This window comes from Notolabrus celidotus, chromosome 6 (genome assembly GCF_009762535.1).
Source record: "Notolabrus celidotus isolate fNotCel1 chromosome 6, fNotCel1.pri, whole genome shotgun sequence".
NCBI lineage: Eukaryota > Metazoa > Chordata > Actinopteri > Labriformes > Labridae > Notolabrus > Notolabrus celidotus.
In genome coordinates this window covers 22,127,007-22,153,576 of record NC_048277.1, presented here as the reverse complement: position 1 = coordinate 22,153,576, position 26,570 = coordinate 22,127,007, and the positions used below count along the sequence as shown (strand labels likewise).

The window sequence follows — 26,570 nt, the reverse complement described above, 5'->3', positions numbered from 1 at the left end:
CCTGTGGCTTAGGGCGGGATGGAGGCATGTTGACCTCGGTGTTTGTAAATTAATCCTTAATTCAAACAGGTAGCCTCATTGAAATTAGGAGGGGGGACAGGTACAAAAAATCAAAGCATAATACAAGGGTATTATTTGAATTATAGTTAAAAAACAGCATGAGTCAAAACCAGGGGTGCAGCTCGCTCTGCTGGAGGTGAAGCTTCCACCAAGCCTCTGCCCACTGGTGGCTGGCTGCAGTATAGGTAAAGAAAACTCTGTCTCCCCCATTCATTTGAATGGGGCTGCAGTCAAACTTTAAAAAATAAATATAGCTCGTACAAATGTTTCTCACATCAGTATGCTGTGGTGATATGTAGTTATTATTTGACTGTTTTGTGTTCAAGGCCTCTTTTTTCTGAAAAGTTTCTTTATCGTTAGTTATTAGAGGTTAAAAAACGGGGTTTTACTTCTGGGTTTTCTTTGACTGACAGCTGCCGTAGAGGGAAACTACATAGGATCTCGTGACGCTACACTATGGGGCGGAGCTCGTTACCGTGGCAACCACAGAAATTCTCTACAGCACACACTTTGGCTGCACAATGGCTGCGCACTGGAACAGGGTTTTTTGGCTTCAAAACTGTACAACAGGAAAAGACGGAGCAACGCTGTCCATTTTATATACAGTCTATGGTCAAAACACAAAGAAAGAAATGACGCAACATTTATAAGAACTTACAGAAAAATTATAGTGATTTATAGAACAGGGGTGCTGGGGAGTATGCGTAACAACATTTCTACAGATTGTGCGTTTCTGTTAATCCGTACTCCATCATTTGCTACCACAGCAAATGCATGCTTTGGCAAGAGCCACATCTTTACAACAGTGGTTGATGGTGTTCATGCTAGGGTGTGATGCACAGAATGAAACCAGACTTGTAAACTTCTTGGTCAAAGGGAAAGGTAAGCTTATAGACGATAGACTTCAAAAACAAATTCCACTTTAAACATCAGTTCTAAATGCATCTTTTTAAACCGTGATGTCCAGGGAGATACTACTACTAAAAGTGAGCATTTTAAATTGAAGAACCTCAAAATGTTTGGATATAAATTTGGGATGAAATACACATGAAAACACTTTTTCCCACTTCATTCATTTTAGAAAGCATTGCATGAAATGAAAACAGTCTTAAATTATAAATGCAGGTTTCAGCTTCTACCAAAAGATGGCAACATGTGAATTCCAATCTTAAGGGTAGTTCTATATTCTATAGTTTTATACACATCATTTATATTTTGTCTTAAGGAAAAGGACCCAAAGCGGACCCTTGTGGAACACCTTTATTAGCGTAAAGGTAGACTAAACTAGAAAATAGAGGGGGGATTTCCAGACCACTGACACAGTAATGAAGGTGTTACTGTGCAATGACATGGTATAAATGCAGTCTGCTATGAATGTTATATAACCTGTCTCTAGATAGTCCAAAAGGTAATTATTTTAATTGGTGAGACAACCTGAGCAGTCTCCTGTACATTTGGAATTAGAGTGGATATAAAAGTAAGGTCAGAAATATCAGCAAGCAAAACAGCAAATAAAGGAGCCCTGAGTGTCTATTTTTCCTCATCTGAAAACTTCCAGCATTTGAACTCATCGGTTTAAGATGTAAGAGTCTAAGAGAGAATGTGCAGCTTTAGTGGTAGCAGTAGAGATGATCTGATCAACTTTATATGACTAACGGCAGTGATGTGTGTAGTTGTGAACAAATGTCCAGTCTGAGCACTCTGAGTCAGACCTGGCAGAGACTGAGGTGAAGCTGGGCCGCCGCTGCTCATGCTGTCCCTCCTCACCCCTTCGAGTGTCAACTCATCGAATGAGCCACTTCGATTCTTGCCATGGCTCCGGCTGCTCCTCCTGTCTGCAACATTGCTCTAATGCCCAGGAGCCTGATGCGGACGAGTGCACAGCCAGCCGTGGTCCCCAGCGGCCTGCTGGATGCTCATGGTTTGCAGGGCGATAGCACACTAATAGATCCCACTTGTCATGCGGAAGCAATGGCTAATTTTTCTACAGCTTGCATTTGAAACTCCGGGGATGGCTAGCTGACATGATCAATAGCTCAGTGAGAAAGGCGCCTGGCCGGAGATAACAATGTTTCAGACACGTTTGAGGGGGAACGAGTCAAAGAGCAACGAGGGGGGAAAACAAATAAGCCCTTCAGCCTCCTATAGACATACACACAGAAACACATAACTGATATGAACTGAGCAGAAAGAGGAAAAAACAGTCACCTAGGGGGGGAGCAGTGTGTGATGGAGCTCTATCATTGTTCCAGTGCTCAGGGCCAAAAACTTCTGTTCTGTCCAACTGTGACATTACGCAAGAAGAAAATAAACAGTAATCCACTCGTAATTCTTCACCTCAATCAAATGACAGAGAAGCCAGTGAGAGCTGATGGTCCATTAAAGAGCAGCGGTGTCAAGGTGCTGCAACACGAGGCAGCCATAAAGCCTATATTAAGCAGTTAACTGGCTCTTTGTTTTGATGGGTAGTACAACTTCTTAGACCATGTACGGGATATAGCTGGTGTGCTTTGTGGAAACTGTATTAGAAGGGAAAGTAATAAGCTCCTTTTTTCCTGGCTTTGCATCAAACCTTACTCTACTATTACAGACATATAAAACAGACATTCAAAAGACTATGTGAGGGGAAGAGGCATATTATTTAATCAAAAGGTATGTTCTTTCTTACGACACATTCATCAAATAGTGAGTAAAAGAGTATTCAAGATTATAACCTGTTGTTTGTTTTCTTCTGAAGTCTTTGACCACAGAGCTTAAATAACAACCATTAGCTCTGCAAAATGCTTCTGACACAGGAAGCAAAAGAAGCACCATTCTGAGTGGGTGTGTGTGTACAGTTTGAGTCTGTGCTTTCGCACAAGGTTAGCCACACAGACCACACTGATAACATTCTCAAGCTGTTCTGCTGTCACTGACTCCTTCACCCACAAAGTCAAGAAGAAACAATTTATCTGTCTTATCATAGCGTCATCGCACTAATAAGTAAATTTCCATTGCCACACTGTTGTGAATGTGCTTAATAGGAAAGCTGCATAAAGTCAAGTCTATTTAAGAAGGGATATTCACTGTAAAAAGTACCCTGGGGAATTTGTCAGTGTAAACAAATAGTTTTGTTTATTGGACTTTGAATAGTATTTTGTGTGTCCTTAGGGCTTCAACAACATTGAAATTTGAGAGTTTGTTTTAAACCTGCATGGTTTAAATTGTCCTGCAGTTGCTGTCTTCCGCTCAGAGGTGTGTGCCACACCACCCCCATGCTTGTGGCACGCAAGTGGATTCTCAGCAGCTCAACAAATAATTTCTCCCCCAGCACCACTTGTGGTTAAACCTCCACAGCTTATCACTGGCAGCTCTGTTTATAAGTCAATAAAAACAAATATATGTGAAACAAACACTCAACATCAAACTAACAAAGCCAATAAAATGTATGTGTACTGAACTAAATAGGAAAAAAACTGTCTCCATCCTAAACATAAAAGGCTGTTGTTTGGCCTGTTGCTATGCAGGTTAGGGGAAGCACACAGGGTGGTAAGAGGGCCTACTTCCTCCTCTATGTGTCATTCAGTGCCCTGTGATTGGAGGTGGCAAGGAGAGGGGGCCGCAAAGCCAATGAATGAGTCAGGTGGTGAGAAAGAAGGAGTTAGCTCTGGGCACTGACATTGGCAATGCCTGCCAGCTCATGTCTTCTCCACTGGATGGCAGGTTCGGAGGTCAGTGTGGAGGTGAGGCTCTCCTTGGCTGACAAACAGGCTGCCATAAACACGCTTACAACTTAGTATCACCTTTTAAAAAACCTGTATGTGTGGCCATTATTATTAATATTAAAATGCAAGCCTGCTGTCTGTGTGTCTGTGTATACAGGTGAATTCTAATTTCAACATTACCATTTGTCACAATGGTAGGAGGGACAGTTGTCACCGTGCGGCCTTTGATCAGTCGCGTTTTTTTCGTGCACCTGTAAACAATTCAGCATATGTTCTCATGAGACTTCAGCTATGCTATAGAGGAAGAGAGAAACTTTGCAGGCGACTAGAGGTTAACCTCCACCACATCTATCTGCAGGGGGGGGGCACACATCCTGTAAACATGCCACTTAGACAGGAGGAGAGCAAGTGTGGGGTTTGGCAGCCTCAGTGCTGCAGGAGCGCCGTGCCATCGCAGGCGACTCAAAGTGACAGTGCTGTAATGAAGTCTGAGGCGCATGGCAGGCTGTACGTCATAATTTCAGGTTCCTTAAAGCTTGACAGGGAATGATTATCATGGATGGTTATTGTCACCCTGCCTCCCTGGGAGACGAGGCGTGCTCTGGGGTTGTTGCACCGTGACATTCAAAGTTACAGTCTCCTTCATATAATGGAGCTGTCCTCTCAGCGCGCTAATGGGAGCGATCCATTTAACCTGTGCCAGAAACACACAGACGAGGAAGTTCCTAATGCGAAGCCTCTCCCGTGGGGACGTCACACTCCCCCCCTGGCTGCTCCCTTCCTGCTGCTTGATTCATTGACTGGCGCTCCTCACTTATCCTCATTCACTGTTCAGTCTGGGGAGACAGGGAGGCTCGCTTCCTGCCGCCTGCTCCACATGCCGCTGCTGCACGCCCGCCGCACACAAGGACACAGCCGACGCTACCAGACCCTGCTGCAGGAAGAGCCAGCAAGGGCCCAGCGAGGGCCTGCTGAGGATCCGGCAGGGGCCCAGTGAGGGACGGGCAAGATTCTGACTGAAAGCACGGGTCAATACCATCAGCATTGGGAATACTAGCAGTACACACTACAGTTAACAAAGGCTCTCAGATTTAAAGAACAACAATGAAATGGTTTGGTTATTGTCCCATCTTAATGATGGCTGTTGTTAATTTTAGGCTGCTCCTGAGGTTGCTGGTTAATGATGGTGCCTAAGTCATGGTCATCTTAAGAATGATCGATGTAGTCACATTCAGTACTCCATCTTTAGACTGCTGCTGCCCGACCCACTGACAAATAGCTGCTACATTCCTGAGAGAAAATAATTAGTAACAATTAATGTCTTTCCTCTTCAGAAATCACCAAGCTCTGAGCGCAGCCTCAGTTCGGCAGTGTTACATAGATGTAGACACATTTTTTGTCTTTGGGCGAAAATGCCTGTTACTTTTAGTCACATTCAAGACTTTTTTTTTGCCCTTTATAGTTTTAGTCTAGTTTTACTTGACAGAAAATCCAATAATTTTTGACTAGTTTTAGTCAAATATTAGTATTTACTTAACCCAAAACATTCCTCTCCCTGGTATCAGGGTTGTACCAAGTGTTTAAATCTGCAACATTTCCCTCTCTTAACACTTTTGTTTGAGACTCTACCATCAATATAATGCTGCTGTGCTGTCCCTGCTGATCTGAGAGAGTAAGGAAAGTGCATTAGAGATAAAAGTGGCAATATAGAATACGTGTCCTTACTCTAAGTCTTCTCTGTTGCTGCCCATACCCTCTGGAACTCTCTCCCCCCAACACCTCAGATTCTCTCCCTACTCACCAAATTCAAATGTGGACACAAAACCCACCTATTTACAAAGGCTTTTAACCTATAATTGATTGATTTTTGTTTCATTTGTTTTGTTTTGTTGCTTTCCTTTGCTTTTTTGCCCTATTTTCCTTTGGTTTTCTATTGTATAATTTATTTTCTTGTAAAGTGTCTTGGAGAAACTTTTAAAGCGCTTTTATAAATAAAAAGTATTATTATTATTATTATTATTATCATTTCTTCTTTGATGATTTAGAGTTGATCAAAACTTCCAAACGTCTTACTAACGTGTCTATCGTATCGCCAAAGTAGGATAAATTGAGCTGAAGACAAAGCTGAGAACCCAAATCGGGGGGGTAAAAACTAACTAAGCCTGTTACAGGAGTACATTGTATGTATTTTGACAGATGAGACGTAAAGTGGGGGAACATATCATGGATTTAAAATGTTTGATGGTACACCAAAACATTTTCCTCTTGTCATCGTCTCGCTATACGTTCGTCAGAGGTTTTACCATCAGTTAGAAATTTCAGCTCATCTTCGCCGTGGTAAAATGGATCGTTGACAAACATTTAGCATCATAACTCTTCGTTAATGAAATGAACACTGCTATGTTGTGATGTATAAATCAGACATTCAACAAACTCAAGCTTTATCTTAACTTAAATATTCAGCAGGTGACTTTCAGTCAATACACTCATTGAGACGGCAGTAGCTCAGGCCATAGGGGCTTGGCTTGGCAACCAGAGGCTCACCAGTTCGAGTCCCAGCATGGACAAAGTTTGGCAAGTGGACTGGTGGCTGGAGAGGTGCTGGTTCACTTGCTTGGACACTGCCGAGGTGCCCTTGAGTAAGGCACCGAACCCCCAACTGCTCGAAGTGCACTGGTTGATGGCAGCATCCTCACTCTGACATCTCTCCCTACGTGCATGTCCCCTGCATGTATGTGCATAAAATTGTATGTATATACACCAAACTGTCGTGTAGCATGACCAAAAAATAACACGAGTGGAAAAATTGAATTTCCCCCCTGGGGCTTAATAAGTACATTTCTTTCTTAAAACTACAGCCAAAGTAGAGATATCATCAAGGATACTCTGGCTCATGTCATCAGAAGTCATAAAACAAGATGGATGAGCTGATTCAAGGACCTCTGTGCTGTTCTAACTTCGGCACTCTTTGTGAAGGCCAAGTTTCATACACAAAGTCATTTAAACAATCTCCCTTTTGCAGTGACACACTTAGCCTTATTAGCTATTACACTGCTATAAACTATATGTGCAAAAAATGTAATGATTAAAAAAGCACAATGATTCTAATCAGCTGCCCCCTAATATACTAAAACACTTAATCCATGGAGAGGCCAACTCTCTGGGGAGGCTCAAGAGAAAAATGACTTCTCTGTCTCCAGGCGCTGTTATTTCTGGTCATTTCTAATTGGTTTTAACTAAAAGCAACCACTCTGAGACTCCACAGGTTACTTCAATGCATCACTATGGAATTGTCTGCAAATAGAAGATATACATCCAAATTAGTTTTAGAGGACACCACAATTGTCTTTCAGAAGACGACAGGAGAAAGGGCATTTAAAAAAAAAGCATACATGTCTTCCTGGGACACAGCTGAAGCTGGAAAGTCCCAACAGAGCAGCGATGTTATAAGGGTGACCCTGAGATCATAGAGGCACTAGCTGACTCGAGGTACCGTGTCACACACACCGCGCCCCCTACAAATGTCTCCCAGGCTTCATGTACAACATTTCCCCCCTCTGTGCAGTTCTGCATTGCTGGGCCTGTGAGTCTCCAGGTGAGTCCTCAGTGCTGTTTGGTGGCTCGTGAATTATACATTGCAGCAGAGGAATTGACGTGGCCCAGGAGGGCCGAGAAACAGCAGGCATGGCTGGGAGGCAGATTGAAGACTCTGACGGAATTTTAATTGTACCGCAGGGAACGCCACGATAAGAGCTATTGTTATTGGTAAGACTGTGCCGCACAGGTTCACTTAGCTGAGAGCTTACAAAATGACAAGATCCGAAAAAAGAGCGTTGAGCGATGTTGCAGACTCAAGGAGGACTCCATGAAGAACATGTGCAATATGGGTAATGTGCAATTGTTTGTCGTTGTCATTGGTATGTGCTTCACTGTGTAACAGTGGAGTTTTTGTTTCTCCTTCTTTTTAATTGTTTTATACAACAGCAGCAAAATATATGCAGCCCGAGAGTCCAAGACTAATTTCCCCACAGATATAATAAAGTGTAGTCTATCGTACTTTGATGCATCGTGTTATATTGTGTCGTATTGTACTGTATTGTATCTTATCTTAAAGAGATATGGGGACAGGGCCTTCTCCATCTGTGCCCCAAACTGTGGAATTCTCTTCCCCCCGCCGTCCGATTCTCCCCCTCTGTCCAGACTTTTAAAAGTCGTCTCAAATGCACTTTCAATCATTAGCTTTTAACTGCCCCTAACCATACTGGCTCAGAAACTCACTGCACTGTTAATTGTATTTCTTGTCATTACTGTTGTTATTATTACTGTTAATTTCATTTTTAATTATATTGCTCTCTTGCCACTCTTCTTTCCCTCTCTCTTCCTCTGTTTTTTATTTTTATTTTTTATTTTCTCTTTGGATCAACTGTGTTGTGTGTAAAGTGCTGTATAAATAAAGTTGATTTAATTTGATTTATCATATCCTATCATATAATATTGACAATTGCATCCCATTGCATAACATGTTATAGTATGGTATGGTATTGTAAGGCATCGTGTTGTGTTTTATAGTAACATGGCACTAAGAGTTTTATTGTAAATTACTAAGTTCATAAAGTTGTTCGCTGCACTATCTCTCTGCTCTAGATTTGTTTACAAGATAAGACGCCTGATAAACTTAAGTAACGTCTACAAACTATCAAGGAACTGCTCCACCTGAAACCTCTGAGGCATGTCATAAGGCTGTTTTTTTGTGTGCCTTCAGTCCAGCAGGTGAAAAAGCCAAAATGTTCAGGTTTCTGCTGCTCTGATGTTGTTCACTCTGATCCTTGGCTTTAGCCGTTCTGTACAGTAATTCTCCTCTGAGTGCGAGCTGCTCCCAGCGGGCCTGACGGATGCAGGAAGGCCCCGGAGCTCTGGTCAAAGTGAGGCCAGGGGCACAGGCAGGCCTCTGTGTACTCTCTGTGTCCGTGGTTCCCAGCCCAGCAGTAATCTCTCAGTGATCCAGCCTCAACCACACATGAAACCCAATAGCCTCTGAGCCCGCACCATAAATAAAGACAAACCACATTCAGGAGACCACCCTGGCTTACTGCGCTGTTATTACGCTACACCAAACAGCAGTCTGAATAGGCCACCTCTGGGTGTGTTTACACATCATATATAAAGGCTTTAACTACAGATGCATGAAATGGATATGTTGTCAGAGGACAGTTTATTTCCAGTGGTGAACTTACAAAAATACATAGTGTAAAACCTTTCTGTATTTCTTTGTATTTACACAATGTATGCAGAAAATTACTTTCTAATTCCCACTGCTACTATCAGAGGTCAGAGGTCACTTTCTCTCTGGTAAACAACAGTAACCTTCCTGAGAGACAACACTTCAAATGTCTATACACATTACAGTATATTACCTTAGCTCTACATAAAAGGTTAAATTATAATTTACCAACAGCCCCTGAAGGCATACACTCCACTTATGCACTAATAAACAATCATGTGTTGTAAGAGAAGCCAGCAGAGATGAGGCTAACCTCTACAGAAGAGCTTAAATATCCACAACAAGCATCACACAAGGGTTGAATAAGCAGAAACTCAGATATTCAGTTTGCCTCACTTTGCTTTCACTTGTGTTGTTTTTCTCTGTTTCCATGCATGGTTGCAAAGGATGATTCATAGGCCATCTACTTCAGGAAACCACAATGGTGGACTGCTTTCACTAAAGGGAAATATGTCATTTTAACAGAAGTGTTGCACAAGATTTGTTTACTCAAGTCCCCTGTCCAGGCTCGGGAGGCATTTCGTATCATGTCAAGAAAAGCAGAGATGGGAGTAGATCAGGTGAGTGGAAGTGTGCTCTGACAGTTGGTGACAATCTGTTAGCAGAGCTGTCCAGGTCTGTCAATAGACTGTACACACAAGCCCGCTTGTGTAATCACCTGGGGGGGGCACTGAGCTTTGATGACAAACGAAAGTGAGTTAATATGAGCTCTATAAAAGGCTGACTCAGAATCATATTGGAACCCTTTCATTACCATCACTCATTCAGTCTCAGCTCTCATCCAGTAACGCAGAGTGCAGCAGGCGCTTGTCTAATGAACAAGGGTCTATGGGGAAGGATCACTGTGTGTTAGTGTGTTGGAAGTCAAGGTCCCACAACAGTGGACTCGTGGCTCTGCTGATAAGGACTTGGCTGTAATTGCTCAAAAGGGAGGGAACTGCAGCCCCATTAGGTCTGGTCTTAGCACTTGCCAATAAGCCAAACTGCCCCTCTGAAGCCTCCCATGTAATGAAAACTTCCTCTGAGATGAATTACATGTCTGTCAATCCACTAATTAATATCATGGACTCGTCTTTTTTGCTCTTCTGCAGTAACGAACTGAGTCAGAGAGAAAGGGATTGAGGTATTTTTGAGCACTGGAAGACATAAAGGAAGGAAGAGCAGAGGCAAACTAGCAAGCGCGGTTGCCTCTGTGATACATTGCAGTCATGGTCGGCACTTAGCACAGCATCTATTTTTCATGTATTCATAATTAAAACCTGCGAGTTCTGTAAGCCCTCCATGCTCCATGCAGATCAAAGGTAGTCCTATTAGCAGGGAGTTCATCAGTGGAGCCACTCTTCCATTTCCAGGCAACAGAGCCATGCTTAAAGCACAAATACCCTGTAATTACACACATGTGTGATAACGGGACAGCCATGGAGCTGGACTATGATTAATAGAACACAGATCACAGTTTTCTTTTCCTTTTTCAAAGCTAACACAACAGAGGACTTTACACACGAGGATAACCCATGCGTAGCAGATAAAGAGGTTGATGAAAGACTGAATACATATTTCACACATCGCCTCTTGTGGTGCAGGTGGAGTGCGCTTCAGTTTGTTGCTTTCTCCCTCCCCGCTGCATTCTCTATGTAAATGTAATCGGAGGATAACACGGGATAAAGCTCTGCAGAGCAGAGACATGAAGCCTCCCTTCTGGGGGATACAAACGTACCTCACATGGTGTAATCAACAGAGCGAGCCGTGTTGAGTTATTTATCTGTCCCATTGACTCCTGGGTAACTGGATGCCATGGGGCGCACTGTCTGGATGCTCAGGCTGTAAGAAATTATTTCCAGTAACACCGCAACTAAGCAGACGATGAACACAGGAATCTATCTAAGTCTTCTTTTATCATCTTGTAACATCAAACAGTAAAAGAAACGACAAGCAGAAGGTCGGAAAAAGGAGAGAAACATTTGAAAAGGAGATGTTTTTTTTCTGTTTACCTCCTCTAACATAGCGGGCAACATCTCAGATTTGTGTTATGACCCCTTGTGGGGGTCCCTACTCCCAGTTTGGGAACGCAGATACAGCCAGAAAGGAATGTCTGTTTGTTGTCGTCATTTTGGTTTTTTTAAGACACAAACAAATTGGAGACATTTTCCATTTGGGGTTGAAAGACAGCTGAAGATATTTTGTTTCTGGAGGGAATGTGATATATCTAAAGTGAAATTCCTGCTGTTTATGGTTTGTGACTTGAAATGATTTTAGTTATTTCTCCATTTGTGGTGTTGAAAAAAGTTTTCTCAGCGTTGACGAGCTTGTCCTTTGCACGTGTGTCTGGGCCTGCTGTCACTGTTTAGAGCCCTCATCTACAGATTGTTTTTATCTGTGGCTATCTTTCAGCTTTTGCAGCAAGTACCTGAATTGGTTATGGTTTCTTATCTTGCAGCATTTTTCTGCATAAGATTCAGTAAAGAACTGCAATTGAAGCCACTAAAAGACCTCATACATTTCTTCAAAACGGTGCTGGAATATAATATTTTGGTAAACACACCACGTCACTTTTCCACTCCTTAACAACATTACCATCAACAATCAATTGGCATCAAACTCAAACAATAAGCTGATGGAGATTTGAAATGTATCAATTATATCTGAAAAACCTTCCTATTGTATCATGCTGCCACAAAGACTTCTGCTCTCGATGGTGTTATTCTTATACCATTGCATAACACTGTCAGAGCAAGGACTGGTGGTGAAGTCATATGAAAGAGGGACTATAATTAGCCGTACTAGCATTTGCACACTCATAGGAGCAGCAGTGGAGTTGTTTATGCTGTCTTACTGAAAGCATTACAACTCTCCCTCACTCCAGAGCCAAGTTAGCAGCAGGGAGCAAACCACTGAACTTCCTCCAGGGCTTATGAGGTCAGTTACAGTTCATGGTACAACTGCCCCACGCTAACAACTGGACAAGGTAACGGGAAGGGCTGTTGGATCGTAAAGCAGAAAGATGACAAGCTGAATATACAATTCTAATTCTGCACAGTAAAAACAGGGTGTTTGTCCAGAAGGCAGAGCATGATAACACATCCTAAAACCAAAGCCAGGTTACACAGAGGGTGCTGGGACAGCAGGGACTACACTTTACAAGAGGAAACATGTAACCAAAATGAGTTGTGGGATTTGTTAAAAACTGGTTATTCCAATACAACAGGATAAGGTAGGATAGGATAAGATAGGGAAGGATAGGATAGGATAGGATAGGATAGGATAGGAGAGGAGAGGAGAGGAGAGGAGAGGAGAGGAGAGGAGAGGAGAGGAGAGGAGAGGAGAGGAGAGGAGAGGAGAGGAGAGGAGAGGAGTGGAGAGGAGAGGGTAGGACAGGATAGGGTAGGACAGGAGAGGATAGGATAGGATAGGCTAGGATAGGCTAGGATAGGCTAGGATAGGCTAGGCTAGGCTAGCATAGGATAGGATAGGCTAGGCTAGCATAGGATAGGATAGGCTAGGATAGGATAGGATTGGCTAGGCTAGCATAGGATAGGATAGGCTAGGATAGGATAGGCTAGGCTAGGATAGGATGGGAGAGGAGAGGAGAGGAGAGGATAGGATAGGATGGGATAGGAGAGGAGAGGAGAGGATAGGATGGGATAGGAGAGGAGAGGAGAGGAGAGGAGAGGATAGGATGGGATGGGATGGAATAGGATAAGATAGGAGAGGATAGGATGGGTTAGGAGAGGGGAGGATATGAAAGGATAGGAGAGGATATGATAGGAAAGGATAGAAAAGTAAAGGATGTCATGTGATCAGTATGATACGATACGATGCAATGCGATGCAATTCCATACCATACCATACCATACCATACCATACGGTAGGATATGACATATGATGCAATACAATATGATACAAAACAAGATATGTGTAGTGGCAACTTTTAGAAAAAAACCTTCTTATGTCACTTCTGCAGTACGTGATCTTTCTGACTCATGCATTGTAAAATAGGTTTACTAAAAAATGAAATGAATGCCGTATAATATTAAACAAACTGAGAATTTATAAGAAATCTAGACAAACAAAATCACTTCTCTCGTCGCTATTAACTTGTATTTCCACAAAAGCGAGAAAACTATATAAAACCAAACAAAGCTACGGTTAGAAAATAATGTTGCTCCTTGTCCTGCTCAGATGAAAGCAACACACTGCAGCGCACATGCTCAGTTGCTCCAATTTGGCAGCACCGATTACCTACAGCATGACAATTAAAGGCACATACACTCAAACAACTCCATGGCTCTAACAATATGTTTGGATAGGAAAGGAAAGGGAAAGGACGGAAAGGATGTCATGTGATCAGTACGATACGAAATGAAACGATACGATACGATACAATTCTATACCATATAATAAGGTAGGATATTACAAATAATGTAACTCAATACAATACGATACAATATAATATAATGTAATATAACATAGGATAGGATACAATAATATATGATTTAATATTATACCATACAATATGATTTGATGGAACAGGACATGTCTAAGTCGTTTTCTACAGACACTGTGAAGTAGACAGCAAGACACATGGCATAGAGAGCATAAATCTGCAACATATGCACAGACAGCCCACTTTACACTCAACGCAATTACAGAGTCAATAAAGGTCTTATGTTGGGCCTGGGAGTGCATCTATACTGCAGCCACAGTCATATACATCCTCAGCAATGTGAAAGCTTGCAGCCATGGCCAGCAGTAATAATTAATAGCATAGTCTATAAGCATTCCATTAGGTGCAAGCAGCTGTCATAAACATCTTAATTAATTTACAAAGCAAGCAACTGGGGAATTATGGCGACGTAAAAATCTGCTTCCCTCTGCCGCTCCATAGCACTGGAACAGATCGGGCTTTTAAATTTTTAAACATGCCTTTCATGTTCTCCAGAGCACTAAAAAGCCTTTGAACAGTCAGCTTGTTAGGAGATGCACCTAGCAGCCCAATACCTACGGGTCGTCTTGCTATTCTTTTCATACAGTGACAAGAGGTTTTTGGGCTCTTTTTTTTTTTTCTTTACTAGTCCGGCTTGACTCAAGGAATCTCTGTCTTCCTGTTTTGGTATCAGCCCTCCCTCTTGTTTTCTTTGTCACCGTGACATAACTGCTCCTTTTTTTTCTTGCACACACTCCATCTGAGCTCTCTCTGTCCATCTTTCTCTGTTTGCTCTTTTTTCCCCTGCTTCTCTTTTTTTTTTGCACAAAGAGGACAAACAGCTACTTTTATCTGTTATCCTTCAGTCACAGCTACAGATTGTATCTGATATTTAACACCAGAAGCATAAACAAGGCTTTCAGATCAAAGAAAAAAATAAATCTTCATTGGGTTCCTCGTGTGTGAGGACATCTTTCTGTGGATACTAGATGGATGGTGCAGCTGAGGTGAAAGCTGCAAATCACCAGCATGCCAGTCTTGAACTGCACTGTAATCTGAACAGTGTAGTGCCAAAGCAAAGGTCAGAGTGCGGTGGTTAAAACTGTCTCCTTTACCTGCTCTCACTCAGAGAGGGGCAAGATTAGACCGGCCACTCCATTATAGGAGAAAGGCTTAAGAGCATTTCCACTTTCAGAGCTCGGATATCAGCAGCTTCTGACACTAAGCGGGGCTGACCCATCATTTTGGAGGGAGTCGAGTGGAGGGTAAGCGCTGTCTGCCCAGAAATACAGTTGAGTCTGGGCAATTTTTTTTTTCCAAGAAAGAAATACACATGAATCAGAGGAAGCTGCAAAAGTGAGAAAATTCTTGAAGAATCAGGGCCAACACTTCTTCTTTTCATTAATATATATGTATGTATATTCACTCTCTGCAATTATGACTCAATTTAACTATGCATAACATCCACAGTATGCCATTTACCAAGCGGACATTGAATTTTAATGTCTCCATTACTCTCTGATGATAGCCAGGCATCACATATCCCTTTCTCTCGCACTCCCATTCTAACCTGTCTCTTCCTCCCCATCTCTCCTCCTTCATTCCAGGCCCATGCCATATTTGCTTAACCCAGCCAGTGTGACAGCACTCAATGCTAAAGTACTCCCAAGGCAGATGATCAAAGTCAGCAGTCAATTCACATTACAATGCACTGATTTGATGTTTCCTAACCTCCCAGGCCTTTTTCTAATGCTGCCAAAGGACCTTCAGGATATTTCACAGTGTACCTCTTTTTTCTCTGTCTCCCACTCTCTCTTCTCTCTTCCTCTATAAGTGTGTGTTTGCAACTAAATAAGACGTTGACATAGATGTTTCTGCAGACTGGTATGGATCTGATTTGGGTCTATTTTCTGTATAAAATATCACACCCGACCCAAACACCCGACTGTAATTCATACAAGGCCAATCGACCACTTCTTCCTTTTCTAATGTAATTATTGCCCTTCATTCACCTGCTGTTTCAAATATTGTTTTGGAGTAAATCACCCCCTTGTTCTCGAATACCACACTTCGTTTGCTCCTCATCACTTATTCATTTGCAATTCTTTATTGAGTTGGCTTCTATGCTTTAGTGGCTGCCATTTCTCTCCGAGGGGGGATGTTCAGAGCACTTCCATGTTTTATTCAATTATGAAAACCTAATATGGTGGAAAGGTGTGCATAGTGCTTCCTCATAACCATGCATTATTTCACATAAATTTATTCTGCCTCTCTGTTGTTGGGCAAGGGAAAGATTTGAACAAGGAGCCCAAACAGATGCATGGTCTTTAGTTTCGAGACTCCACCTGCAGGGTTAATAGAAAGAGTTACTGTATTCATGTACGACTGTAAAATCTATTGTATCAGTTCTGCTCTTGGAGTAATTCTATGGTTTTTTTTCTCACTCCGAGGCTGTCAAAATGTGTAAGCATCATGGCCCTAGCACAGTGACACACTGACCTACAAGCACAAAGGAGAACTTTGTCTGCCTTGATAACACACACACACACACACAAACACTCAGAAAAACAGCAACGAGAGGAGGAGAAGGAGAGGGAGAGTGTGTGAAATGAGGAGAGAGGAATAAGAAGTATCGATTTATGTAAGAGAGGCATTCCTTAAACAGTATTAGTCATCATGGTTGTGTGCAGCAAGCTGACTTTTTAATTATTCCTCAGAAGCCAGACAAAGTCAGCGCGGCGTGAAGAGCGCCTATTGATTTGTGCCTGGCAGATGGGACACACTTACTTATAGCGATCCACAGAGCATGTGGATGATCAGAAAGACAGAGACGCCACTTACCTCCTTTTCAATCTACAAAGCAACAACAGAGCAACATGTTAAGACTGGGGATTAGGCAGGTGAGGCCGACCCAGGTCAGACTCCACAGGTAAGAGAACCTGTTGTTTCATGGCGACTGTATCTTGCAGGTAAAAGACACCTGTTGCTGTTTCACAGTTAGAGGTCTGGCCATGAGAGAGCAAGAGGATGAGTTAAATGTTGCGCTGTACAGTAGAGAGGAGAGAGTTGGCAAAATGAGAGGATGTTAAAAGAATAGGGGGGGTTTATGTCCTTGTTTGGTCATGACTGTGACAGTTTTTTCATTGATAAAAAAAAAAACTGATTAATTAGATCAAAGATTTCTTTTTTTAAACATAAATATTTAATTATCCGTTTTTTGTATTGTATCTGGAATTGAATAAACTCAACATACAGTCATCATTTTTTAGATGACCTCCAATGTAATGCATCTTTTGAGTGTTTTACACTGTTATTACAAACAACTAAAGGGAAAACAAATAAAAGAAGGCATGATACAGTAAATATTTGTTATTTTAGCTCTACAAATGATCATTTCCAGATCACTTTACTGTCATTTTTTGGTCAATAGAATCTTTTTTTTAAATCACGTATCCATAGTTTGAGTTTCTGTTTGACTAGGCTCCTGTGTAGTGTGTTAGTGTGTTAAGATAAGAGAGAGAAAGACAGGAAACTAAAGACAGGGATGGAGCGTGTGTTGTCAGCTCCAAAAAGTTCCATATGCTAAGTTCTTTGCCCAGAAGACCAGCTTTCAAGAGCAAGAAGGAGATTTAAAGGACATAATCAAAAAGAAATACAAGAACAGACATATAATCCAGCAGTTTAGGCTGCTTGATACAGCAAGTCTACAGTAGGATATTAAAACATTCCAATTATATATCAAATAATCCATAACAAATACAAAATACACATAGAAAGCTTAAGTATTAAAGTCCATCTGTCTTGCTAGAGGGCCTTTTTTTGGAGCCGACTTGCTCGTCTGCGTTTTAAAGTGCCACTCGATTGTTATTTCATGAGAAGGGGCTGAACACTGAGTCGAAGCCTCGTCTGAGCTGTGCAGAGAGGGAGAATTCCCCTGCATGGCTACACAATACACAGACAGCACATTTAGAGATGTCAGCCCTCTAACTAGAGAACAGTCAGTGAGGTGAACCCACTAGCCTCATGTCTTCACCATGTCTAGCCATGCTGCTCTGGAAACCCCAGTTAAAAATGCATTTAGTAAAGCCCAAGACCAACGCTTGGCACTGCCAGGCGGGCTAGCTTGTGTCGCTCACAACCCTGGTTAGTGAAATGCCACTACTGTACGCCTCATCAGCGCTGCTTCCCCCTCTGCACTTACATAATTTACACAAGCAGAAGGAGGAGGGAGGACAGCGTGGGGGGTTGGGCGGAGAGCTACGGGGATGCTCACGTCTGATTGCGTTTGTCCATGTGGAGAGACAAATACGGGCAGTATGAGGGGGAGCTCGTGCCGCAGCAGGCTTTGATGACTACATGCTGAGACGCCCCTCCGACATGCTGATAGACAGCAGCAAGACCCCTCCCCTCCTTAGCCTTTGCAAAGCAGAGCAGAGGTATAGATGCAACAGGAACAAGGCAGAGAGTCGGAGCACATTAGAGGTGCACTGATCCAAGACCATGGCGTGGTTATTTATTAATCAGCTGAGCTTAGCTAACTGCCTGCTTAGATGAGCTCTTGGTATGCAGTAGCCTCGGCCCCAAGACAGAGAAAGCTGTTGACATAATGCAACTTAAAATAAATGATGAGTTATCATAAGATAAAGATATATGCTGGAGCAAATTTGCAATCAGGATAGAATAGAATACTATAGATGTTTCTTTCCATTCACACAGGTAGAGGATAAAATAGGAACATTATAATTTTGTGCAGTGCAGCCAGAGTCAGCTGTAAGACTAGAAAACATAGAAGGCTTATAAAAAAATCATTACAAAAAAGATATATTTTCTTAAATCAAACACTATCCAAACAATAAAAGGAGACATTATATACATACATTATATATATATTTACTGTATATATTACATATAAATAAGTAGTCTTGTCCAGAATATTGTAACACAAAATTTGTACATATTTTATTGCACAACATTATGGGCCTGAGCACCATACGGTGGGAGGACCCTGTTAGAATCCAAGGAATTATCAATCAATCTTTTATTTTTTGTTCCAGATTGAATCACAAATTTCATCTCCCAAAACTCACCAAACTTTGCATTAAAAGTGATATTTTAGTGATCTTGTGGACTTCTTTCACAATATGGCCTCCTTGAAATGTTCAAAAATGGGTCCCACAAGAGAGTACTTTCACCAAATGAAAGTCACCAAAAGAGCCTCTTACACCCTACAGAAAGTCAGCCATTTTTATTTGATTTTCAAATCAAGACGTAATTGTGGTGACTTACAAGGTCCATACTTAATCGTGATCCAATTGAACTTTGGTCAGCTTATTTCAGGCTTAATGAAGAAAAAAAATTATTATTACCAAAGTGCTTTAAATATTTGGATTTGGTTGGTCAAAACCCCAAACTATTCGTTGTGTCAGGGTCTTACTCACCCTGTCAGGATTCCAATTTGCATAACCCATGAGTATGCAAAGTTTTGGGCAGGGCGTAAAATTAACATCCGCCAAGCACCAATGACGAGTAAAAAATTAGTTTGGCCACCCGCCAGTGGCCGATTGAAAATTTTGTATTGCATGTGAGGTTTTGTTTTATTACTTTCGCCCTTTTCTGCCGACTGTCACACTATTTTGACCCTCGCGGCGCGCTGTGCTTGTGTTGGGATTTTGTACGTTGGGAACGGCGTGACTTTAGCTACTGGAGTTCTATTCATTCCCTTTGCTTGAAGAAGCACGGTGGGAAGAGCATTTCGAGGAAGATGTGGCGACACATGTCACTATACGAGTTTCAAATAAAACTGGAAAATTAACGAGGCTGACTTACGACCCGACAAACCACACCATGAGCTGCAGCTTTTGCTGCAGCCTTTTGCCTTTGTTAAGTTGGATTTTCATAATAAAAACGTATGGTAATTATTTTAAATCAAATAAGGCATGATTTTTTTATTTGGCCAGTGAAAAATATTTTTGGCCTGTACATTTTTGGAGGTCACTCCCCATGGTAGATGAGGTAAAAAGTAAATTTTTTTAAAAGCATGTTAAAGCTGCCAAATTTGTGATCAAATTAGCGATTTCGAATACATTATCTCTTACTTAGAAGTTTTCGGCTGCGCTGAAGGGCATGTCCCAAGCAGGCATTTAATGTTTGCCAGGAAACATTAAGTCTTTTTTAACTCTTACATCCAAAGTTTTATCTGCTACAAATCTCACATCTATAATCATGGTACACCTCTGAACACATCTACATTCCAATATCAAACAACAGTTACAGCGCCACCTAGTAGAAAGAGGAAGTAGTAGTGCCCATAAAATATGTTCAATCTTCTCTAAATTCCACGTTTACGATGAAAGACATCGCCTGAAAATATATCTAAATAAGATTTGGTCAAAGTCATAGTGCCACCTAGTGGTAAGACCTAGTAAGCCAACAGACAAACATCATAAACACTTCATGTAATTTAAACTGTGTGGTCCATGATAATGTTCATCACTGCAGTGCATGATTACTGTGTTTCAGCTTCTGCAACCTAGTGTACAATACACATGAAATATGTCACCTCGTGGCTGCGACAAACATCACTGTTACAGTGCACAAAGGTTCAGGAACCTGCTCGTAGCTGCTTGTTGTTTTAATTAATAATTGCTACTTTTGCATTCTGTAAATGCGCTGTTGGGTAGTTAACTGCCCATCAAGCAGGTGAGGTGAGGTGAGGGGTGTGATAATTTCTTCTCACCTGACTTTCCCTGCTATGAGTCTGACAGTGGCTGGAAAGAAGCTGTTATGGAGGCTGGCTTTGTGAGTTGGGTTGCTGACTGCATGTCCTCATCGTGTTTCCATTAATGATCACATGGCATGTGAAAAAAATACAATCTAGCAAAAGAACAAATAATCCAATGCTTAGCTCTGTAAATCCATTTGAGCTTATTTGGCTGCAAACAAAACCTTACTATGTGATCCAGAGTAAATACTGTCAGAGTGTACAGCAAACAAAGGATGTTTGCCCATTTGCACGTTGATTCATCTCCTAGGGTGAAGTCAGTGATGAGTAACAGCGTGGCGATGTTGTCGGTAAATATGCTCTAACATACACAAAATCACCCCTTTCATGTTGTACTTTTGGAGTTCACTGGCACCACAACGCCGCATGCTGACAATGTTTTTTTTGCCAATTTCAACAGCTCACAGTTGGGGTGTCAGCACATTGAAATAGTGTTGAGAAACATAGCCTTTTAACTGAGACGAAACATCTCTTCTAGAAGAAAAAAAAAAAGAAAAGAAAAACAGAATGGGATGCAATTCTCCAGAGTGCAACCCCCATCTCCTCCCCCCCTTCTCATGTTTCTTCTACTGCTTTTTGGCAGGGCAGGGTAACACACAGGAAAGCACTGGCACACAACAAACTCTCTCTACCTGAGCACAAAGGGAAACATCTCAGCCTGGAGTTTGGGCTTCAGAGACTAATTGGAGGCTCGCATATCACCACGGGGAAAACAAGTGATAGACTCTCCATTGGTTTATATTGTTGATGCAAGCTTTACAGACTCAAGTGTTTTTGCTAACTTCTTCATTACTACAAGAGGCACTCACAGGGGTTCAGTGAAGGAGCAGAGGAGGCCTCTGAAAAAATTTGGAGAGCGGGCTGTGAAGGAGAGAGGTGGAAAGCCGATGTGGTCAATTACGAGACACTTCCTTTCATCATTTCTGAGACTACCTCACACACACACTCTCTCATTCTCCCAGACTTCTGCGGCACTGAGCTGAGAGAGAGCCTAAGCCTCTTGGACAGTTCATTTAGGATAATGCAATGATGAGAAATGGTGAAGGGGGAGCCTTGTGTGTGTGTGTGTGTGTGTGTGTGTGTGTGTGTGTGTGTGTGTGTGTGTGTGTGTGTGTGTGTGTCTGTCTGTGTGTGTCTGTCTGTGTGTGGGTGTGTGTGCCAAATCATGTCTGATAAATGTATCGTTTTCAAAATGTCTCCTCAGACTCAAACGCATTTGAAGCGAGATGCAAAACATGTCAGCAAAAGACAAGACTGATTATTTTCACAACCTGCTGAAACATAAAAAGGCAATCTATATTGTCGACATATTATTATTTTATGAATTCAAACAACACAAAAAAGGATATTTCAAAGAAATGTTCACATACAAAGATGGAACAGAAATTATCTAGGGGCTTTTTCCCCCTTTCTTCAGACTTCAGAAAAGAGAAATTTATTTCTGCCTTCATCTCTAAATTGGATGCAATTTATTGCCTCTCCAAAGCTCATTTTTCACTGGCTTGCAGGATCCATGGGCCATGGCAGGCAATGCGTATCTGCCCGCCTCCCCTGGCCTCGGGTGCTAATATGTGGAAACTGGCCTGGGGATACGGAGCCCAACCAATGGAAGAGGAGGCAGAAGGGACGGAGGAGAGAATCAATCCCTAATCGCTGAGGAGTAGGCAGTAGGAGGGGTGATGAGGAAGAGAAAAGAAAAAAAATCAGGAGAGGAAAAAAGACAGAAAGCAGTGTGTTTACCAGCAGACATTTGGGTGCTGTCAGCTGACTGCAAGAGCTCCGGGATGTCAAAGAAAGAAAAAGAGAGTTATATAACCAGGCTGTTTTAGCAGGGGGAGAGAAAGAGAGACAGACAGAGACAGAGGCAGAGAACGAGAGAGGGACCAGAAAACGTCGCCATTTAAAGTGACAGGGACAACATGATCAAAGCTAAAACAAACATGGCACATTATGCCGCAAGCACCGACACCAGACAAAAAAAGGTAAGTATCCGATGAGAAGAGATCTCTGGTGAGTAGTTAAATATGCAAGCACTCAGGTCACAGGGTCATTACATCCATCATGTTTGCATTATCGTAGTGTGGGGTCTCATGTAAGCAATGCTTGCATGCCCCTGGAGCTACACGGTTGCTTGGTTAGCTGTGCACTTTTTGGGCTTCTTCCAGCCATACAGAGAGGAATCCTAAATAGACAAGATAGAACACAAGCTAATGCTGCTGAAAGTCCATTCAACACTACCCATCAACTAGCCCTGCGTTTTAGCAGGACTGTGAAATCATAGTTTTTAGTTGCGGAGGATGCAAAGTAGGTGGCAAATCGAAGAAATCTGTTGTTCTGGACAACACACACACACACTTTGCAGCCACACATGAGCATTAAGCACAGTTAGCTCAAGGTGCACTCTGTCCTGTGACCTTGCTGTTACACTTCTGCAGAGCAATGAATAACTATCGCATTTCTTTGGCTGACAGCTGACACCAAGAGGCCCAGGTGATATACGAGACATGACAAGTGATTCTAATTAAATGTAGAGCTTGTGGATGTAAAGTGGCAGGAAGGGAACAAATCCTGTCCAGGCAGCGAGCGGCAAAGCGGCATGGCTCGCTCCAAACAAGACGAGCCGAGGCTGTCAGGGGCTGCCTCAGCTGTCCTGTAAACCTGGGCCCCGGCTCCCCAGGGGGACTGACAGGTTTCAGCTGGAGGGTAGAAGGCACACTGCAAGCCTCCTGCCTCCTCCTCCTCCTCCTCCTCCTCCTCCACAGCAACAAACACATGACACACAAACAGGCAAAGCAAAAAAGCCATGTGGACCATGTGCATTTGTCACATAACCGCCTGCTAACAAGGAACAAAGCATGGTCGTCTGAAGCCTGAGTTTAGATGAAGGCTGTCATCCTGGTTCCGGTGACTAAATAAAAAAATCACAATCTACAATCACAAAGAATCAATAGCTACAGGAAGTAAGACACCTCTGTTGATGCTGCATCCCACTTGTGTTTCCACCACGACTCTATTCATCCAGCTCAGGTTGAAACAAAGGACTAGACATGGTAGGTTTTTTCTTTTTTCCACAGACGGCAGGTTTGTTTTCTTCAGCACTCGGCAGAGGACCCAGTGGTACTCAAGGCAAACATGAGTGTGTCAGTATGTGACACAGGACTGCACTTTACAGAGGACACTCACAGGGCCTTCAGCTTCCCAATCAGACCCCCGGAGACAAGCCTCACCGAATCAGTTAACCTTTGACCCCACTGGTACAACTCGGGTCCCAGGAGTCACGGTCAGCCGGCTGAAAGACAATGTACATCATACCCTGATCGACTGACAGAAGCAGTCATGTTGGTTAGCAGCCGTCCATGCCGGAAAATGATGGGAAAGCAGTCCATCATAAGCCCATCTAATGCCAGCCAGGAAATATCTCTTTGATATTACAAAGTCATGGTTCAGTGCTTTCTGTTCTCTCCAGCAAAGCAGAGTTTGACTTGATACAGCTGGCTTACTACCTGACGATTTTTTTCACTCTGCCAGTATAATGTATATTGTCTTCAGCGTGACTCTGAAATAGATTTAACCGCATCCTGTATTTAAATATGTGGGTGCTTCAGGACCAGAAATATATATGGCCAATTTTTTTGGCAGTGGAACCTCTCCTGCAGGTTTTTCCCTATAATGACTGTCAGGCACTGAATTCTACCAACACCAGATGATGAAATTGTGGCAAATGTTTGGGTGCTATGTCCCTTCATTTTGTGTCTCAGAGTCAGGTCTGGGGAGGGCAACCTAACTTTGGGATTTTTTATGTACAATTCAAATGGAGCGCCGCCTGCAAGCTAGTTCAGGCAGACAACTCGAGCTGTGCTCATTCATACTGACACGTCATCATCCTCCCTCTCAGCTGATCTCAACATCCTCTCATTTGGCGGTCTATTTAAGATGCAAGTCTCCATGTCTCTGCGACTGCTTCGCAAGTGTTCCTGAAAAAAGGGTTGAAAGGGTTATGCTCTTTATGCCCTATAGGACAATGGCCTATGTCAAGAGGGTGACTTGGGCCATTTTATTCTTGTCCAAAGTCAAAATGTTTTATTCTTTAGGATAAAATGTCTGACTTGGGCAATTTAACAAGCTTTCATGATGGCAGCTGCTTCAAGAAGCAACAGAATCTATAGTGCAGAAGAAGCTCTAAACATGATTCTTGAATCAGTTTCTACCGCTGAGTGATAAGGTTTACTATCGACCTGACATTTGTTCAATTTAGGTTAGAGTTATTTACGTTTTGAATTTGCTTTATTGAATTAAAGGACAGTTAATAGTCAGGTTTCAAAAAGTTGTCAAAACTGGATGTTGGAAATGGGTTAAGTTTAATAAAAACCCAGCAAAGAAGACCTGAAGAAGTGAGGAAAGGGACTGCCTCCTGACCAATTTGATTTACCTAACATTTGTTGAATTTAACTTTGGGTAATTTCAGTTTTCAGTTTGCACTATGAAATGAAAGGGCAGTTTAAGCCAGGTTTAAAGTTGCCTAAGTCACACTAGAATGTTCAAAAATTGGCCTAAGTCACTTTATTCTTTAATGTTACATAATTGACTCACAACGTTTTATGTACGTCAACAGTCATCCACTGTCAAGGCCTTTTTGATTGAAATGATTAATAAATATCACATGGTCTGCATTTGGTAAGGTTTTTAGTGTTTTCCCAAAAAATGACATAGGCCATTATTTTAATAGGGTGACAATATCTAGTCTTCATGCTAAGCTAAGCTAAGTTGTGAAAGTCTATTGTGTCCCATTTAGAGTAGACAAAGCAGTCATGAGAATAATATGTTTTTTTTTCTAACTCACACAAGATAGCACATAAATTCATTTTTCAAGAAGTCAAACTTTTTAAATGTTTAAATGTGAGTAACAATCTGCAAACAAGCTTCAGAATGCAAAGGTGAAAAAACAAAAACCCTGGTGTTAGAATTTCAAGTAACTCTCCTATAACATAACATTTGAATAGGTAATATAACTCCAGGGTCATGATCAATCAAGAATCAAGCTCTGAATCATTTTCATTCAAGTGTTTCTGGAAAATGTCCTCCCATTCAGGTTTTGTGTTGTGGAGTTTGTTTCCCCCCTCCTTCGTGACATCTGTCTCTTTCACACTGGGCCCCAGTCCATTCACTTTCTTCAGCCCACAACAGCCAGACCTGTTCGTTTGTCCCGCCCCCTGTCCAGCCCACAATCCTCTCTATTTTGAGTGTCTCACAAAGCCACTGATGTGATTAGAGAGGATGATGATTACAGTTACATAACAGAATCAAATTAATTTGTGGCCTGAACACAGGCAGAGGCAGCAGGAAATCACTCAGGCTCTCAAATCTCCCTTTCTCTTGGTCGCTCCTGTGTACCCTATGTTCACCCAACAACCCCCCTCCCTCTTTCCTCTGCACTTGGTGCCCCCTCTTTAACACACAGACACACCCCTCTCTCCTCCCTGCCCCTCCCTCTAGTCAATTTAAGTCACATCGAGGGATTAAAAGGAAGTAGGTCAGTGGAGCATTGCTGGGGGAGAAAAAAATGCAACAAACCACGTCAGAAGTCACTGTATCGACCTTGTGAAACACAGACTAAACTAGCAGCAGCTTGTGATCTCATCCTCCCTCGACCACTGCTACGGCTCCTCACACAAGCCAGGTTCAAATCCCACAGACCAAGCTGTGCCCTCACCTTGATTTCTCTGCAGCTCACAGGAAACCCCCCTGGAGGGCAGCCTAGGGAGCTGGGCTTTGGTGGCGGACACTTGATACCCTCTACAGAGTGCTTTGTCTCTAGTCCCCCGAACAGATCCTCTTCAAATGCAGGATTATAGCAGTGCTACAGGCAAAGAGAGCCCCACAGCTCCTCTGTGAGAGGAGAATGCCAATAGCCACCATGCAAGGCAGAAACAATACACATGCAGTGGCACTTTCATATCCCTTTTCATACAGCATGTGTTTTCTGACTGCCCTTGATCCATTCATGCTGTACAAGACGACCGTCACAAGTTCATCCCTTGAATTGAATGCTTACAATAACATCTCTGCACCTGCATTTATAGCTACAAAGTCACAAATAAAATACAACTTCCATGTTAAGGTTTCTGTTCTCTTTGATAATGCCTAGAAATTAATAATACAACTCTTGAAACTAACTTTATTCCTAGTGTAATCTCACTTAAACTTCAAATATACCATTTCACAGACAAGTTTACTTGATTGGGGATTGATATGATAAAGGAAAAATGTGCACTTTGAAACAATCTGCTCCTTTCAAGCAAGTTTTAGGGTGCATTTTCATCT

General features: G+C 42.3%; 1 protein-coding gene across 1 annotated transcript in view; it reads right to left on the bottom strand.

Annotated features, from left to right (window-relative positions):
- Window positions 1-26,570, bottom strand: part of roraa (RAR-related orphan receptor A, paralog a) — a 280,549-nt gene that overhangs the window by 65,287 nt on the left and 188,692 nt on the right.